The sequence below is a fragment of the Gorilla gorilla genome, chromosome 7 (assembly GCF_029281585.2).
Source record: "Gorilla gorilla gorilla isolate KB3781 chromosome 7, NHGRI_mGorGor1-v2.1_pri, whole genome shotgun sequence".
Classification (NCBI taxonomy): domain Eukaryota; kingdom Metazoa; phylum Chordata; class Mammalia; order Primates; family Hominidae; genus Gorilla; species Gorilla gorilla.
In genome coordinates this window covers 99,794,684-99,813,948 of record NC_073231.2, presented here as the reverse complement: position 1 = coordinate 99,813,948, position 19,265 = coordinate 99,794,684, and the positions used below count along the sequence as shown (strand labels likewise).

The following is a 19,265-nucleotide window of genomic DNA, read 5'->3' as shown; positions in this document are numbered from 1 at the left end:
TGTAAGATGACAAGCAAAAGTACACGCCTAAGCATCGTACATGACTCAGCTCTAAATTGGCATCCTCTTCCTTTCCCCCTACTTCCAGTCCCTGCCAGGGAACCTGGGGGATAGGGAAGGGAAAAGATCAAGCTGTTTTCTATTAAGCCTCATCCACTTAAAGTAAATATGGTCTAATCGGTAAATCAGATAACATGTAGCAAGTTGTGCAATTTGGTTATATTTGTCTAGGAATTGAAGTTTTAGTCATGTGTTTCAAGCTTATTTTAGAATTAAACTCTGTTCCTTGTACAATGTGGACACTTAATAAATGGTGAATGATTAGCCAAACGCAAGCAATTGAGGCTTTTATAGCTGTCCAAGTTCTGCAGAAGTCATTGTTTAGAAGAAAATTTTTCGGGGGACATTGTCTGCAGGCACTCAGAATAGTCCAGCATTTGGCATAGCAACGTAGGCTTTCCTACAATACAGCTTCTAACAAAACTAGGCTGTCCTGAACCCCTGGTAATAGAATTGTTTACCTTTATACCAAGAAGTTTGGGAAAGCACCAAAATCTGCATGTGGTGTGTACCCAGGCCAACTTCGAGGGGTTCGTGCTGTAAGACCTAAAGTTCTTATGAGATTGTCCAAAACAAAGAAACATGTCAGCAGGGTCTATGGTGGTTCCATGTGTGCTAAATGTGTTCGTGACAGGGTCAAGCGTGCTTTCCTTATCAAGGAGCAGAAAATAGTTGTGAAAGTATTGAAGGCATAAGCACAGAGTCAGAAAGCTAAATAAATATGAAACTTTTTTGAGTAATAAAAATGAAAAAAAAGGAGAAAATTTGTCAAGAAATGAGTCCTTTAAATGGCAACAAATTCACCTGTACCCCACCTGTGAAGACCTCTAGGATCCGAGGTCCCTGTTGTTGCTGTTTCTTCTCTCTTCTGAGGTCATACCCTACTCTTTCTTAAACGGTACTTTCCTTTGAAGTGAAAAAGAACTGGGAAAGGAGTCCTGATTGAAAAGGGCTGAGCATGAACACTACAACCTTACATAACAGACATTTTTATCTCACGACTTAAACCTAATACTGTTTTCCCTTTAGTGGCTATATTTATTTTTGAGAACACAGTATTTAAAAATGGCATGCCATGCTGAATTGCTCTCCACCAGTCCAGTCCGCCATGGGACTTTGTGATATCATCGGAGTGGTTGGCTGTGTTTATGTTTGATGGCCACGGGCTAATGAAGCAGTGCAGTGTCTTTTGTGGATAGACAGTGGGAAGCGCTCTTCGTGTCCTTCTGGGTTTTAACAACAGCCAAATTTTTAAAAGGCAGGAGGCAGAATCCGGCAGAGACCTTCTAGCATTGGCTACCTCTTCTCATGAACATGGGGCTCAATGTCTTAGTATTTAAATGGAGAGTGAGCTCAGTTTGCCATGCAAGGAAGGAAACCATTTATTTCTGAAGAAGGTAAACTTCTCCAGTACCTGAAGAAATTTAGTTGAGCCAAGAGGGTGGCAGACTTACTCTTCCGGACAGAGGCAAATGTGACCCTGAATGGAGAATAGACTGGGTTTAGAACAAAGTTAGCAGACTCAGAGAACTTGGTTTGAACTCCCTCCCAAAGTGACCAAATAGTAATTTTGTACCCAATTTGTGTGACAGTAAGCAGCTTTCATCTTCCTTACTTTCCCGGCCATTGTAAGAGAGCTGTTGATACAACAAAGAAAAGGATGGCAATTTTGCCTCCGGGCTACAATGCAGAGCCAGATCATCTTTACTGTGTTCCTACTCTGTGGCAGACAGAAACCAACATATAAAGAAAGGACACCCCATGTTCAAAGTCAGTGACCTCAGCTGGACATGGTGGCTCACACCTGAAATCCCAGCACTTTGGGAGGCTGAGGCTGGTGGATCACCTGAGGTTAGGAGTTTGAGACCAGCCTAGCCAACATGGTGAAACCCCCTCTCTACTAAAAATACAAAAATTATCTGGGCTTGGTCATGCACGCCTGAAATCCCAGCTACCTGGGAGCGTGAGGCAGGAGAATCACTGGAACCCGGGAAGTGGAGGTTGCAGTGAGCCGAGGCAACACCACTACACTTCAGCCTGGGCGACAGAGCAAGACTCCATCTCAAAAAAAGAAAAAGAATACAAAAATCAGCCAGGCGTGGTCGCGCACGCCTGTAATCCCAGCTACTCGGGAAGCTGAGACAGGAGGATTGCTTGAACCTGGGAGGCGGAGATTGCAGTGAGCGGAGATCACACCACTGCACTCCAGCCTGGGCGACAGAGCGAGATTCCGTCTCAAAACAAACAAACAAAAAACCACAAAGTAAGTGACCTCAGAACAAGCCCTGGAGCAGCCACAACAAAGTCAGGAAGCAGCTGTCCCCGTGCCTCCATGAGGGTCTTTGTGTTGCTGCCAGTAGACCAGGTTGGGGAGCTGGACATGGGAGGTGAAGGGCTGGCCTCTTTCTCAAAAAGGGATGCATTACCAAAAAACGTGCTAGAGAAAACCATAATGCAGCAATGATCAAACTCACATGCAGAGGAGGAACAGCATGAGGGGGCGTTGGCGAGGAAAATACAGCCACTGTCCATAGAAAGAAGATAACTTGCTAGGAAAATAGCACACTTTTAAAAGAATTCTTTTACAAACTCTAATTTTTAAACACGCACACCACACACAAACAGTAAGATAAAATCTGAAACCTCAGAAATTTAATGTGACTGAAATACATCTGGACAAAAATCACTTGGGTGTTGCGCTCTTCCTCCATTACCTACGCTGCTAACTGCAGAAACGTGGAAGAGAAGGGAGGGAAAGGGTGTGCATGTCAGATCAGATGCACTAGACAGGATACAGCCAAAGGAGAAGCAGAGGTGAGAGGGTGGGAGAGGGCAAGACACTGGCATTTACAAGGCGCTGCAGAAGTGTTTCTAGCAGAGGATTTTTTTTTTTTTTTTTTTTTTTTGAGATGAGTCTCACTCTGTCACCCGGGCTGGAGTGCAATGGCACTATCTCGGCTTACTGCAACCTCCACCTCCTGGGTTCAAGCGATTCTCCTGCCTCAGCCTCCCAAGTAGCTGGGATTACAGGCATGCGCCACCATGCCTGGCTAATTTTTATATTTTTAGTACAGACGGGGTTTCACCATGTTGGTGAGGCTGGTCTCGAACCCCCAACCTCAGGTGATCCGCCTACCTCAGCCTCCCAAAGTGCTGGGATTACAAGTGTGAGCCACCACACCCAGCCAAGGCAGAGGATTTAAATATTAACCGTGAATTATGACTTAGAGCCTTTCAAATTTTTAGAGCTCTGAGTAAAACTGAAACGCCTGTTTGAGCCGTGCTTCTTCCAATATGAGCCATCCTGAGACTGGACCATGCAGGCTGTGACTCCATCAGTCTTGTCTAAATGAGATAATGAGGCTCTTATTGCCCTTCTGTGAGCAGGTTAAATTGAGAAAAATGAAATCTTTCCCTTTGACTATTTCAAGTACTTTCTTTACCACCCCAGCCCAATCATGTGCCAACCTCTTCATAATCTACATATTACGGTAGCAGAATACATCGTACTTATTATCACCCATTTAAAATTAAGCATTTGTATGCAAAGCAGTTTTCCAAGAATACAGTAATAAGGAATATAAAGCTGTACCCTAAGGGCTTAATTCCAAAAGAGTTTTAAAGTAGCAGTCAAAAGAGAGATACAGATCACATAGCAAATAAACCAGATGTGCATGTATATCCCATATCTTAAAAATGCTGCAGTTACGACGGGTGCAGTGGATCATGCCTGTAATACCAACATTTTGGGAGGCCGAGGTGAGTGGATCATTTGAGGTCAGGAGTTTGAGACCAGGCTGGCCAACATGGTGAAACCCTGTGTAAAAGAGTTATTTTGTAAAAATACAAAAATTAGCTGGGCATGGTGGCTCACGCCTGTAATCCCAGCACTTTGGGAGGCCAAGGAGGGCGATGACAAGGTCAGGAGATCGGGACCATCCTGGCTAACACAGGGAAACCCCGTCTCTACAAAAAATACAAAAAATTAGCTGGGTGTGGTGGCATGTGCCTTTAGTCTCATATACTCAGGAGGCTGAGGCAGGAGAATTGCTTGAACCCGGGAGGCAGAGGTTGCAGTGAGCCAAGATCATGCCACTGCACTCTAGCCTGGGTGACAGAGCGAGACTCTGTTTCAAAAAAAAAAAAAAATTAGCTGGGTGTGGTGAGGGGCACCTTTAGTCCCAGCAACTCAAGAGGCCAAGGCAGGAGAATCACTTGAACTCAGGAGGTGGAGGTTGCAGCCGAGATTGTACCACTGCACTCCAGCCTGGGTGACAGAGCAAGACTCTGTCTCAAAAGAAAAAAAAAAGGGGGGGGGGGGTGCTGGCAAGATGACCAAATAAGAACAGCTCAAGTCTGCCACTCCCAGTGAGACCAACGCAGAAGGCAGTGATTTCTGCATTTCCAACTGAGGTACCTGGCTCATCCCATTGGGACTGGTTAGACAGTGGGTGCAGCCCACAGAGGGCAAGCAGAAGCAGGATGGGGCGTTGCCTCATCCGGGAAGTGCAAGGGGTTGGGGAACTCCCTCCCCTAGCCAAGGGAAGCCTTGAGGGATTGTGCCATGAGGGACGGTGCTATCCCATATACTACACTTTTCCCATGGTTTTCACAACCTGCAGACCAGGAGATTCCCTCGGGTGCCTACACCACCAGGGCCCTGGGTTTTAAGCACAAAACCGTGGGGCCATTTGGGCAGACACTGAGCTAGCTGCAGGTTTTTTTTGTACCCCAGTGGCACCCGAAACCCAAGCGAGACAGAACTATTCACTCCCCTGGAAAGGGGGCTGAAGCCAGGAAACAAAGTGGTCTTGATCAGTGGATCCTACCCCCATGGAGCCCAGCAAGCTAAGATCCACTGGCTTGAAATTCTCAATGCCAGCACAGCAGTCTGAAGTCCACTTGGGAAGCTGGAGCTTGGTGGGGGGAGGGGCGTCTGCCATTACTGAGGCTTAAGTAGGCAGTTTTCCCCTCACTATGTAAACAAAGCTGCTGGGAAGTTCAACTGGGCGGAACCCACCACAGTGCACCAAAGCCACTGTAGCCAGACTGCCTCTCTAGATTCCTCCTCTCTAGACCAGACATCTCGAAAGAAAGGCGGAACCCCCTGTCAGGGGCCTATAGATAAAATTCCCATATCCCTGGAACAGAGCACCTGGGGAAGGGGCGGCTGTGGGCACAGCTTCAGCAAACTTAAATGTTCCTGTCTGCTGGCTCTGAAGAGAGCAGTGGACCTCCTAGCACGGCGCTTGAGCTCTGCTAAGGGACAGACTGCATCCTCAAGTGGGTCCCTGACCCCCGCGCCTCCTGACTGGGAGACATCTCCCAGCAGAGGTTGACAGATGCCTCATACAGGAGAGCTCAGGCTGGCATCTGTCAGGTGCCCCTCTGGGACAAAGCTTCCAGTGGAAGGAGCAGGCAGCAATCTTTGCTGTTCAGCAGCCTCTGCTGGTGATACCCAGGCAAACAGGGTCTGGAGTGGACCTCCAGCAGACAGAAGACAGGCCTGACTGTTAAAAGAAAAACTAACAAACAGAAAGCAATAACATCAACATCAACAAAAAGGACACCCACACAAAACCCCATCCAAAGGTCATCAGCATCAAAGATCAAAGGTAGATAAATCCATGAAGACAGGCTAGGCGTGGTGGCTCACGCCTGTAATCCCAGCAGTTTGGAAGGCCAAATCAGGCGGATCACCTGAGGTCAGGAGTTCAAGACCAGGCTGACCAACAACCAACATGGAGAAACCCCATCTCTACTAAAAATACAACAAAATTAGATGGGCAGAGTGGTGGGCACCTGTAATCCCAGCTACTTGGGAGGCTGAGGCAGGTGAATTACTTGAACCTGGGAGGCAGAGGTTGCGGCAAGCCGAGATCACATCATTGCACTCCAGCCTAGACAAGAGCGAAACTCCATTTCAAAAAAAAAAAAAAAAAAAAAACCCGCGAACACGAGGAAAAACTAGCACAAAAATCCTGAAAATTCCAAAAACCAGAATACCTCTTCTCCTCCAAAGGATCACAACACCTCGCCAGCAAGGGAACAAAATTGGACAGAGAATGAGTTTGACAAACTCACAGAAATAGGCTTCAGAAAGTGGGTAATAACAAACTCCTCTGAGCTAAAGGAGCATATTCTAACCGAATGCAAGGAAGCTAAGAATTTTGATGAAAGGTTACAGGAACTGCTAACTAGAATAACCAGTTTAGAGAAAAACATAAATAACCTGAAGGAGCTGAAAAACACAACACGAGAACTTTGTGAAGCATACACAGGTATCAATAGCCAAATCAATCAAGCAGAAGAAAAGATATCAGAGCTTGAGATCAACTTGATAAAATAAAGCATGAAAACAACATTAGAGGAAAAAAAATGAAAAGGAATGAACTTCTCCAAGAAATATGGGACTATGTGAAAAGACCAAACCTATGATTCATTGGTGTGCCTGAAAGTGATAGGGAGAATGGAACCAAGCTGGAAAACACGCTTCAGGATATTATCCAGAAGAACTTCCCCAACCTAGCAAGACAGGCCAACATTCAAATTCAGAAAATACAGAGAACACCACTAAGATACTCCTCAACAAGATCAACCCCAAGACACATAATCATCAGATTCACCAAGGTTGAAATGAAGGGAAAAATGTTAAGGGCAGCCAGAGAGAAAGGTCAGGTTACCCACAAAGGGAAGCCCATCAGACTAACAGTGGATCTTTCTGCAGAAACCCTACAAGCCAGAAGACAGTGAGGGACAATATTCAACATTCTTAAAGAAAATAATTTTCAACCCAGATTTTCATATCCAGCCAAACTAAGCTTCATAAGTGAAGGAGAAATAAACTCCTTTATGGACAAGCAAATGCTGAGGGATTTTGTCATCACCAAACCTGCCTTACAAGAGCTCCTGAAGGAAGCACTAAATACAGAAAGGAAAAACTGGTAGAAGCCACTGCAAAAACATACCAAAACATAAAGACCATCAACACTATGAAGAAACTGCATCAACTAATGTGCAAAGTAACCAGCTAGCATCATAATGACAGAATCAAATTCACACAAAATAATATTAGCCTTAAATGTAAATGGGCTAAATGCCCCAATTAAAAGACACAGACTGGCAAATTGGATTAAGAGTCAAGACTTGTCAGCATGCTGTATTCAGGAGACCCATCTCATGTGCAAAGACACACATAGGCTCAAAATAATGGGATGGAGGAATATTTACCAAGTAAATGGAAAGCAAAAAAAAAGCAGGGGTTGCAATGCTAGTCTCTCATAAAACAGACTTTAAACCAACAAAGATCAAAGAGACAAAGAAGGCCATTACATAATGGTAAAAGGATCAATGCAACAAGAAGAGCTAACTATCCTAAATATATATGCACCCAATACAGGAGCACCCAGATTCATAAAACAAGTTCTTAGAGACCTACAAAGAGACTTAGACTCCCACACAATAATAATGGGAGACTTTAACAGCCCACCATCAAGAGTAGACAGATCAAAGAGACAGAAAATTAACAAGGATATTCAGGACTTGAACTCAGCTCTGCACCAAGCAGTCCTAATAGACATCTACAGAACTCTCCACCCCAAATCAACAGAATATACATTCTTCTCAGCACCACAGCGTACTTATTCTAAAACTGACCACATAATTGGAAGTGAAACACTCCTTAGCAAATGCCAAAGAAAGGAAATCTTAACAGTCTCTCTGACAACAGTGCAATCAAATTAGAACTCAGGATTAGGAAACTCATTCAAAACTGCACAACTACATGGAAACTAACAACCTGCTCCTGAATAACTACTGGGTAAATAACGAAATGAAGGCAGAAGTAAAGAAGTTCTTTAAAACCAATGAGAACAAAGAGACAATGTAGCAGAATCTCTGGAACACAGCTAAAACAGTGTTAAGAGGGAAATTCATAGCACTAAATGCCCACATGAGAAAGCAGGAAAGATCTAAAATCGACACCCTAACATCACAATTATAAGAACGAGAGAAACAAGAGCAAACAAATTCAAAAGCTAGCAGAAGACAAGAAATAACTAAGATCAGAGCAGAACTGAAGGAGATAGAGACATGAAACTGAAGGAGATAGAGACACGGATTTCAAAAAAATCTGTGAATCCAGGAGCTGGTTTTTTGAAAAAAATTAACAAAATAGATAGACAACTAGCCAGACTAATAAAGAAGAAAAGAGAGAAGAATCAAATAGACACAATAAAAAATGATAAAGGTGATATCACCACCGATCCCACATAAATAAAAATACAAACTATCCTCAGAGAATACTATAAACACCTCTATGCAAATAAACTAGAAAATTTGGAAGAATGGATAAATTCCTGGACACATACAACCTCCCAAGACTAAACCAGGAAGCATTCGAATCCCTGAATAGACCCATAAAAAGTTCTGAAATTGAAGCAGTAATTAATAGCTTACCAACCAAAAAAAGCCCAGGATCAGACAGATTTACAGCTGAATTCTACCAGAGGTACAAAGAGGAGCTAGTACCATTCCTTCTAAAACTATTCCAAACAATAGAAAAAGAGGGACTCCTCCCTAACTCATTTTATGAGGCCAGCATCATCCTGATACCAAAACCTGCCAGAGACAAAACAGAAAAAGAAAATTTCATCCCCAAATCCCTGATGAACATGGATGTGAAAATTCTCAGTAAAATACTGGCAAACTGAATCCAATAGCACATCAAAAAGCTTATCCACCACGATCAAGTCAGCTTCATCCCTGGGATGCAAGGCTGGTTCAACATATGCAAATCAATAAATGTAATCCATCACATAAACAGAACCAATGACAAAAACCTCATGATTATCTCAATAGATACAGAAAAGGCCTTCGAAAAAATTCAACATCCCTTCATGCTAAAAACATTCAATAAACTAGGTATTGATGGAACATATCTCAAAATAATAAGAGCTATTTATGACAAACCCACAGCCAATATCACATTGAATGGGCAAAAGCTGGAAGCACTCCCTTTGAAAACCACCACAAGACAAGGATGCCCTCTCTTACCACTCCAGTTCAAAATAGTATTGGAAGTTCTGTCCAGGGCAATCAGGCAATAGAAATAAATAAAGCATATTCAAATAGGAAGAGAGGAAGTCAAATTGTCTCTGTTTGTAGATGACATGATTGTATATTTAGAAAACCCCATCGTCTCAGCCCCAAATCTCCTTAAGCTGATAAGCTACTTCAGTAAAGTCTCAGGATACAAAATCAATGTGCAAAAATCACAAACGTTCCTATACACCAACAATAGACAAACAGAGAGCCAAATCCTGAGTGAATTCCCATTCACAATTGCTACAAAGAGAATAAATTACCTAGGAATACAACATACAAGGGACATGAAGGACCTCTTCAAGGAGAACTACAAACCACTGCTCAAGGAAATAAGAGAGGACACAAACAAATGGAAAAACATACCATGCTCATAGGTAGAAAGAATCAATATTGTGAAAATGGCCATACTGCCCCAAGTAATTTTTTTTTTTTTTGAGATGGAGTTTCGCTCTTGTTGCCCAGGCTAGAGTGCAGTGGCACAATCTCAGCTCACCACAACCTCTGCCTCCCAGTTTCAAGCAATTCTCCTGCCTCAGTCTCCCGAGTAGCTGGGATTACAGGCATGTTCCATCACACCTGGCTAATTTCATATTTTTAGTAGAGATGAAGTCTCCATGTTGGTCAGGCTGGTCTCGAACTCCCGACCTCAGGTGATCCACCCGCCTTGGCCTCCAAAAGTGCTGGGATTACAGGCATAAGTCATCGCGCCTGGCCCCGTCGAAAGTAATTTATAGATTCATTGCTATTTTCATCAAGCTACCATTGACTTTCTTCACAGAATTAGAAAAAATACTGTAAATTTCATATGAAATGAAAAAAGAGCCCGCATTGCCAAGACAATCCTAAGCAAAAAGACCAAAGCTGGAGGCTTTTGTCTTTTGACTTTGGAGTCACGCTACCTGACTTCAAACTACACAACAAGTCTACAGTAACCAAAACAGCATGGTACTGGTACCAAAACAGATATATAGACCAATGGAACAGAACAGAGGCCTCAGAAATAACACCACACATCTACAACCATCTAATTTTTGACAAACCTTACAAAAACAAGCAACAGGGAAAGGATTCCCTATTTAATAAATGGTTTTGGGAAAATTGGCTAACCATATGCAGAAAACTGAAGCTGGACCCCTTCCTTACACTTTATACAAAAATTAATTCAAGATGGATTAAAGAGTTAAACATAAGACCTAAAACCATTAAAACCCTAGAAGAAAACCTGGGCAATACCATTCAGGACATAGGCATGGGCAAAGACTTTATGACTAAAACACCAAAAGCAATTGCAGCAAAAGCCAAAATTGACAAATGGGATCTAATTAAACTAAAGAGCTTCTGCACAGCAAATAAACTATCATCAGAGTAAACAGTCAACCTACAGAATGAGAGAAAATTTTTGCAGTCTATCCATCTGACAAAGGGCTAATATCCAGAAACTACAAGGAACTTAAACAAATTTACAAGAAAAAAAAAACTCCATCAAAAGGTGGGTGAAGGATATGAACAGGAACTTCTCAAAAGAAGACATTTATGCAGCCAACAAACATATGAAAAAAAGCTCCTCACCACTGGTCATCAGAGAAATGCAAATCAAAACCACAATGAGATACCATCTCACGCCAGTTAGAACGGCGATCATTAAAAAGTCAGGAAACAACAGATGCTGGAGAGGATGTGGAGAAATAGGAACGCTTTTACACTGTTGGTGGGAGTGTAAATTAGTTCAACCATTGTGGAAGACAGTGTGGCGATTTCTCAAGGATCTAGAATCAGAAATACCATTCGACTCAGCAATCCCATTACTGGGTATATACCCAAAGGATTATAAATCATTCAACTATAAAGACACATGTACATGTGTATTTATTGCAGCCCTATTCACAATAGCAAAGACTTGGAACCAACCTAAATGCCCATCAATAATAGACTGGATAAAGAAAATGTGGCATGTATACACCATGGAATAGTATGTAGCCATAAAAAAGAATGAGTTCATGTCCTTTGCAGGGACATAGATGAAGCTGCAAACCATCATTCTCATCAAACTAACACAGAAACTGAAAACCAAACACCGCATGCTGTCACTCATAAGTGGAAGTTAAACAATGAGAACACATGGACACAGGGAGGGGAACATCACACACCAGGGCCTGTCAGGAGGTTGGGGGCTAGGGGAGGGATAGCATTAGGAGAAATACCTATTGTAGATGACAGATTGATGGGTGCAGCAAACCACCATGGTACATGTATACCTATGTAACAAACCTGAACATTCTGCACATGTATCCCAGAACTTAAAGTATAATAATAATAAAAAAAAGTGCTGTAGTTGATATGCAGACATTAATATCATCAAATTCAATACATAAAAAGTATCAAACAATAATACAGGATCTTGTAACCTCTCTGCAAGAAGATATTCTAATGTAACATAGCATTGCTTGAAAAGAAAAAAAAAACCTTCATGGGATAGATGAGTCTTTACATGTGTCAAGAAGAGAGTACAAGGAAACTAATTAATGTTGCTCCTGTCGTATCAGCAGCATTGAGAGAAAGACATAATTCAAAAGAAATCATTGGCCAGGCTCAGTGGCTCATACCTGTAATCCCAGTGTTTTGGGAGGCTGAGGCAGAAAGATCACTTGAGAACAGGAGTTCAAGACCAGCCTGGGCAACACAGGGAGACCCTGTCTGTACAAAATTTTTTTTAAAATTAGCTAGTCATGGTGGTGTGTGCCTGTAGTCCCAGCTACTCGGGAGGCTGAGGCAAGAGGATCACTTGAACCCAGGAGTAGAGGCTGCAGTGAGTTATGATCGTGCCACTGTACTCCAGCCTGGGTGACCAAGAGAGACTCTGTCGATATCTAATAAATACAAGTCATTTACCATATATATGATTTATAAATATCAATTCTGTGGATGTCAAATTGGAAATATTTTATCCAATCTAATGATGTCCATTGAAGCCCAAAATTTTAATATTGATGAAGTCTAATTTATCATTTACTTTGTCACTTGTACTTCTGGCATCAATCTAAGAAGGCTTAGCATAATGCAAGGTCACAAAGATTTACTCCTATGTTTTCTCCTAAGAATTTTATAGTTTTATCTTTCACATTTAGCTCCATGATTCATACTGAGTCCATTTCTGTGTATGAAGTAAGAAAGGATCCAACTTCATTGTATTGCATGAGGCTTTACAGTTGTACTAGCACGATTTGTTGAAAAGACTGCCTTTCCCCCAACTGAATTGTCTTGGCACCCTTGCTAAAAATCAATTGACTATAAATATGAAAGTTTATTTCTGGACTCTCATTTAAATTCTATTGATCTGTATGTCTATCCATATGCCAGTATCACACAGTCTTGATTACTATAACTTTGTATTAAGTTTTGAAATAGGGATGTGAGTCCTCCAAATGTGTTATTCTCTCACCAGGTTGTTTTTCAAGATTAATGTTTTACATTAAATTTGGGAACTTTTAAGCCACAAGTTTTTTAAATGTGTTTTTTCTGTTACTTTTTCTCTCTCTCCTCTTATTCTGGTACTCCAGTCATGCATATTTTGGTGCATTTAATGATGTCCAACATTTCTCTAATAATCTGTTCATATTCATTATTTTCTTTTTTTTTCCTTCTCCACTCTTCAGGCTGCCTTATCTCTATTGATCTATCTTCAAGTTTGCTGATTCTTTGTTCTGCCAAATCTACTCTTGAGGCCCTCTAGTAAATTTTTCACCTTGGTGTTTTACATTTCAACTCTAGAATTTTGATTTGGTTCATTATTTACATATAAACATACATACATATATGTATATGTACATATATACACATTTATGTAAATACATAAACTGATATTACATATATACATCTTTGCATATGCTGTGCTATGTGTAATATAAATTTATGTATTTAAATAAATATGTGTGTGTGTGTGTGTGTGCATATATATATATATATATACACATATGCATGTAAAGAACCAAATGAAAATTCTTGAGTTAAAATGTGTAACAACCAAATTATTGGTTGATATATATATCTTTATTGCTAGTCTCTATTTGATGAGATTGTCATCATATTATTCTTTACTTCTTTAAGCATAGTTTCCTTTAGTTCTTTGAACATATTTATTATAACTAGTTTGAAGTCTTTGTCAAGTCTGACATATGGGCCTTCTCACAGGCAGTTTTGGTTGTCTGCTTTTTTTCCCCTCTGTGTGTGAGTCACAGTTTCCTGATTCTTTGCATATCTTGCCATTTTTTCGTTGAAAACTAGACAATTGAATAATATATTTTAAGAATGCTATATACTGATTCTTCCCTACAAACCTATAGAGCTACTTTTTGTTGTTTTCTTATTTTTTAGTGACATGGCAGGGCTATTTCAGGAAAGTCTATTTTCTCCACAGTGAAGCCTCTGAAGTTGATCTTCAGAGGACATGGTCTTGGACATTTGCACAGTCACCCAGAAGTGACAGTGATTTTAGCAGGGCTTTCTTTGTGTCTTTCCCTGATCTCTCTGTTAAGCTGTCTGCCTCTGTTGGTATCACATCCAGCTGTTAGGCTCCACTAATTGCATGTTGATTGCTCTATTGTTTTTGATAATGTCCTGGATGTCCTGCAGCATAAATTACCGTTGGATCCAATTAAATCTGGGCCTATTTGCAGGAGTGGTTATTGAGACTAGCCTCAAAAACCAACCCCAGGAAGGATCTTCTTAGCTTTCTCCCCCACCCCTCCCCTTGTCTCTTTGGTAAATCAGCTGACCTGTGTTAGCTCATAGCTCCCCTGGGGCTACCAGCCTCCTCTTAATTGCTTATCACCTTAACTTCCCTTGTTTTCCAGAGAGCCCTCAGGCATCAACTTCCACACATTTTGCTTAAGATAAAGTCAATTTATTTAAAGATAGCTCAGAGCTCATGCTCTCTCTCTCTCTTATTTATTTATTTAGAGTCAAGGTCTCACTTTGTCACCTAGGATGGGGTGCAGTGGTGTGATTGCAGCTCACTTAAGCCTTGACCTCCTGGGCTCAAGCAATCCTCCCACCTCAGCTCCTCAAGTAGCTGAGACTACAGGCACGCACCACACACCCAGCTATTTTTTTTGTATTTTTTGTAGAGGCAGGGTTTTGCCATGTTGCCCAGGCTGGGCTTGAACTCCTAAGGTCAAGCGATCTGCCTGCTTCAGCCTCCCAAAGTGCTAGGAGTGCTGGCATAAGCCATCGTGCCCAGCCAGAGCTCTCTCTTCTTATGGCCTGCTCTCCCTGGGCAAAACCTCTGTACCACTGCTCCGGAGCTGGGGGTGGGGACAGTGGCACACTTCTTTCAAAATGACACCCTTGTTTTATGAGCAGCATGCTGGACAGGAGCAGTAGCACCTAGTTTTCTTGGCTTGGTTCTTCCAGTGAGCAACATCTGCCCTAAAAGCAAGCCAGGGCAAAAGCAACTGGGGCCTAGTGTTTTCAACCTGTCATGTCTAGGGTAGCAGTAGAGAGCTGAGTGAAGGACAGGAGTCCCCACCTCTTTGGCTGTACTCACTGAGAATTTAGCCTCTGCCACATGGAGAAGGGGATGAGAGAAATGCTGGCAGCCTGAACTCTGGGAAAGACTGGGAGCTGGGTCTCCATATTCTTGGCCACCCAACCTGCAGTGGGTCTTCCATCACATGGAGTTTGAGGGTAGCGGGAGGCAGGGAGCAGATCAAGTGTCGCAGACTCTCACTGTCCAAAATTTAGTAGATTTACTTGAATAAATATTTATTCATTTGCTGTATGTTCTCTGGACAATCTCCAGTGACTCTACGTGTTGGGGTTTTTTTCCTAATAATTTTCACCAATTACTGATGTTTCACTGGGAAGCAGGTCCGAGAAACTTCTCACACTGCCATTCTGGAATTGGATCTCCAGTACTTGTGTTTGGTATTTTGCACAGAGGCACAGAGGGAAAACACAGTTAAAGTCAGGTTGGGAGCCAGAGAAGAAAAGTGAGGGGATGTGCTTTGGCTCTCCAGGTAAAGATGGCAGAGCACAGGTACAGCTTCTTGCTGACTACACTCAGCCCATCTGGTACACTTGTCCAGACTGAATATGCTTTAGCTGCTGTAGTGGGAGGAGCCCCTTCAGTGGGAATTACAGCTGCAAATGGTGTGGTATTAGCACTGAGAAGACACAGAAATCCATTCTGTATGATGAGCAAAGTGCACACAAAGTGGAACCCATTACCAAGCGTAGCGGTTTGGTGCACGGTGGTGCAGATCCAGATCAGAGTGCTTGTGCATAGAATTCAAAAACAGCTCAGCAATACTGTAATATCTGCGTACCAATGATAACGACAGGAAGCAGCCAAATGCCTAGGCAGATAGGGGCGGGTCCCCAGTGAAACCCCACCTTTAAACCAAAAACAGCCTAAAGGTTGACAGACCAGACTGCTAGTCCCAGATGAAACCCACAACTCAGAGTGAAAACTTCTGTTCTTGTTTGCCTGCCCTTTCCCAATCGATTCTTTCTGAATAATGCCTTTTAACCAATCAAATGTTGCCTTTTCCAATACTTCCTATGGCCTGCCCCACCCCTATTCTGAACTCATAAAGGCATTGGACCTGGCCATGTGGGGAGGAGAGGACCGCCCGACTGCAGGGCTGGGGGCCACCCACCGCGTCTCCTCTCCACTGAGAGCTGTTCAGTTGCTCAATATAATTATTCTCCCCTCTCCTTGGGCACAGTACAAGAGCTCAGGAACCGCCAAACGCAGGTACAAACTATAACACAGGTGAGCTGGGGCATGCCAGCGTGGCCAAGCAAGGCCCGGGTGGGGCATCACCAACCGGGGGTCCCTGGCTTGCAAACTGACTGAAAAGAAAAATCCTACATCATTTTGGGGAATAACCCAGGATACCTGAAGGGTGAGTAAATGCGGACGTAGACACTTCACTTTTTTCTGAGGCTTCTTGTCCTCAGACTCTTTTCTGAAGGCAGATGAAGCACCAAACCTCTGGTGAGCCAATTAAGAGCAATGGCGCAACTAAGAGGACAGGATGCTGGAGAGGACCCCGACACCCCCACTTCCGTCATCTCTGGGGTTGGGAATGTCAGCCTCATTCCAATCCAGTCTTTCCTATAGCATTTTCCTTCTTTTTTTTTTCACAGATGTCATGGCATTATCTCCCTTACAATGTTAAGGGTGTTGTTACAAACTACAGAGATATTACTAGGTGGAAAGAGCATTTGTCCCAGCCATCAGATATGCAATTCAGAACAATGCGGTTTCTATCTATTCTTAGAGGCAAAAAGGAAGCACAGATTAAGAATTTCTCTCCCTTTTGGAGGAACCCAATTGCATAGATCGAGAGGCTTTTTCCCCCAGGCACCTTCCCCACCCTGCACTTAAGCTGTTTTTTTTCTTTTCTCCACCATGTCAGGAGTTAACACAGTCCTGCAAATACAGGGAGTTTTTCTATGCTAGAGGATTTTTTTCCTTTTGAAAGGCATCTTACTAGGCCAGGACCCCAATTCTCCCTTTCACTCCCTTGTTTGAGGAAGACCCAGTTCCACGCTTTACCTTAGCATTGGGCTTATGATAAGGAAGCAGTGAAGGAGCAGCCCCACTGGCTGCTGGCTGCAGTCTGGTGAGGGCCACGTAGGACTTAATTTAATGCATCCATGAACCCTCCTAAGGCACCTTCTTGCCCCAAACTCAATTCAGAGCTTCAGGTTGAATTCCTAGAAAGGAAAACTACATCGGAGTGATCCAAAGGCAGGTGATAACAGAAGTCAAGGGGCACAGCGCAGGTGAGCATGACTAATTCCTGCTGGTTAGCTCCCCCCACCCATTTCATGGATAAAGGTCATGCTAGCACCCATGGAATAGATGAGGTTACCAAGAGGAGGGAGGACAGGACAACATGTAGGTGAATGCGATAATTCCTACCCACTAGGCCTCCCTGTTAACATGGGTAAAAGCCGCATTGGCACCAATGGGTGGCACCCTGCTGAGGTCGCCAGGACCTGGGGATACAAACCCCAGTAAAATCTCACCTTCAAGCCAAAAACAGCCTGAAGGCTGAAAGACCAGACTGCTGGCCCTGGATTAAACCTGAGACTGAGTGAGAACTTTTGTTCCTGTTTGCCTACCCTTCCCAATTGATTATTTCTGAATAAAGCCTTTTAACCAATTGAATGTTGCCTTTTCCAATACTACCTACAGTGTGCCCCACTCCTATTCTGAGCCCATAAAAAGCCCTGGACCCATCCACACAGGGAGGAGAGAACCACCCAACTGTGAGGTGGGGGACCACCCCCCGCATCCCCTCTCCACTGGGAGCTGTTCCATCACTCAATAAAATTCTTTTCCACCCTCCTCACCCTTCAATATCCAGCATATCCTCATTCTTCTTGGGCGCAGTACAAGACCTCGAGAACTGCTGAACACAGGTACAAGCTATAACACACGCAAGCTGGGGCACGCCACTGTGGCCGAGTGAGGGCCGGGAGGGGTGTCACCAGCTGAGGATCCCCTGGCCTGCAAAGTGACCAAGAAGAAAAATCCTACATCACCAAGAACCTGTTTCCATGGCTTGGCTGGTACTGAGAGTAGTTTCTGTAACCCAAGAATACACTCACTCAAGTGGTGTTTGTCCATTTGGAGTTGATTTATCTGTGGTTGGAATGAGGGATGACCATGTTTATTTCAGTCAGATCCATCCAGAGCTTACTTTGCTGGAAAACCACAGCAAAGAACTATGTGAATGGGAAAATGCTGAGAAAAGATATAATGAAGATCTGGAACTTGAAGATGCATTCATATAGCTGTAAACCAAAAATAAAATTTTGAGCACCCCCCCCCCAACCATCTAAAGGGACTTCTTCCTCTGTTAGGGCACTCCTAACCTGAAAGACTGCTTCATGCCATGATGGAAAGTCGGGGTCGGACAGGCCTCATTATACCTCTGTGGCATTAACATCAATACAGACCCTAAGTTTGATAAGAAGCATTTAGAGTCTATTCTCTCTGAAGCCTACTACCTGGAGGCTTCATCTGCATGATAAAACTTTGGTCTCCACAACCTCTTCTACAACCCAGACACTTCATTTCTATTGATCCCAGGTCTTTAGATAAACTCAACCAATTGTCAACCAGAAAATTTTAAATCTACCTATAACTGGAAGTCCATCACCCCAACCTTCAAGTTGTCCTGCCTTTCTGGACCAAACCAATGTATTTCTTAAATGTATTTGACTGAAGTCTCATGTCTTCCTAAAAGGTATAAAACCAAGCTGCACCATGGGCACATGTTCTCAGGACCTCCTAGGGCTGTGTCATGGGTCCTGGTCACTCATATTTGGCTCAGAATAAATCTCTTCAAATATTTGACTATTTTACAGTTTGATTCTTTTTTTCAATACAGCCATCTTAACACCTCAAGGAAAGCTTTGAAGGGCAAATGACAGAGGATAACATAGAAGTTGGAATCTGCAATGAAGCTGATTTGGGAGGATTACTCCAACTGAAGTTAAGGGTTACTTGGCTGTCATAGCACAACAATGAAATGACTGAACAATCTGGAATTTCAGATAATCTATCTACTTAAACATGTTTATGGCCAGGTGTGGTGGCTCATGCCTGTAATCCCAGCATTTTGGGAGGCCAAGGCAGGTGGATCACCTGAGGTCAAGAGTTCGAGACCAGCCTGACCAGCATGGTGAAACACTGTCCCTACTAAGAATACAAAAATTAGCTGGGCTTGGTGGCAGACGCTTGTAATCCTAGCTACTTGGGACGCTGAGGCAGGAGAATTGCTTGAACCCAGGAGGCGGAGGTTGCAGTGAGCCAAGATCGCACCATTGTACTGCAGCCTGGGCGACAGTGAGACTCCGTCTCAAAAAAAACAAAAACAAAAAACATGTTTAAAATATGTTTTGTTTTTCAGACTTTTCGAAAACTTATTTCTACGTGGTTTAAATGAACTAATGTTTTTAAAATGACACTTGTAAATCATAATAAACTATAAACCCCTTCCCAACAAAAAACAAAGAAGTAAGAATTTGGCAGCCCAAATGAATCTGTTGGTCATGGTTACTTACCTCTGGGGGACTTTGTG

General features: G+C 42.9%; 2 pseudogenes; both read left to right on the top strand.

Annotated features, from left to right (window-relative positions):
* Positions 1–317: 317 nt before the first annotated feature.
* On the top strand, positions 318–779 carry LOC101147975 (large ribosomal subunit protein eL34-like; annotated as a pseudogene).
* A 14,406-nt stretch (positions 780–15,185) lies between these two features.
* LOC101147618 (proteasome subunit alpha type-2-like) lies at positions 15,186–18,712 on the top strand (annotated as a pseudogene).
* Positions 18,713–19,265: the final 553 nt, after the last annotated feature.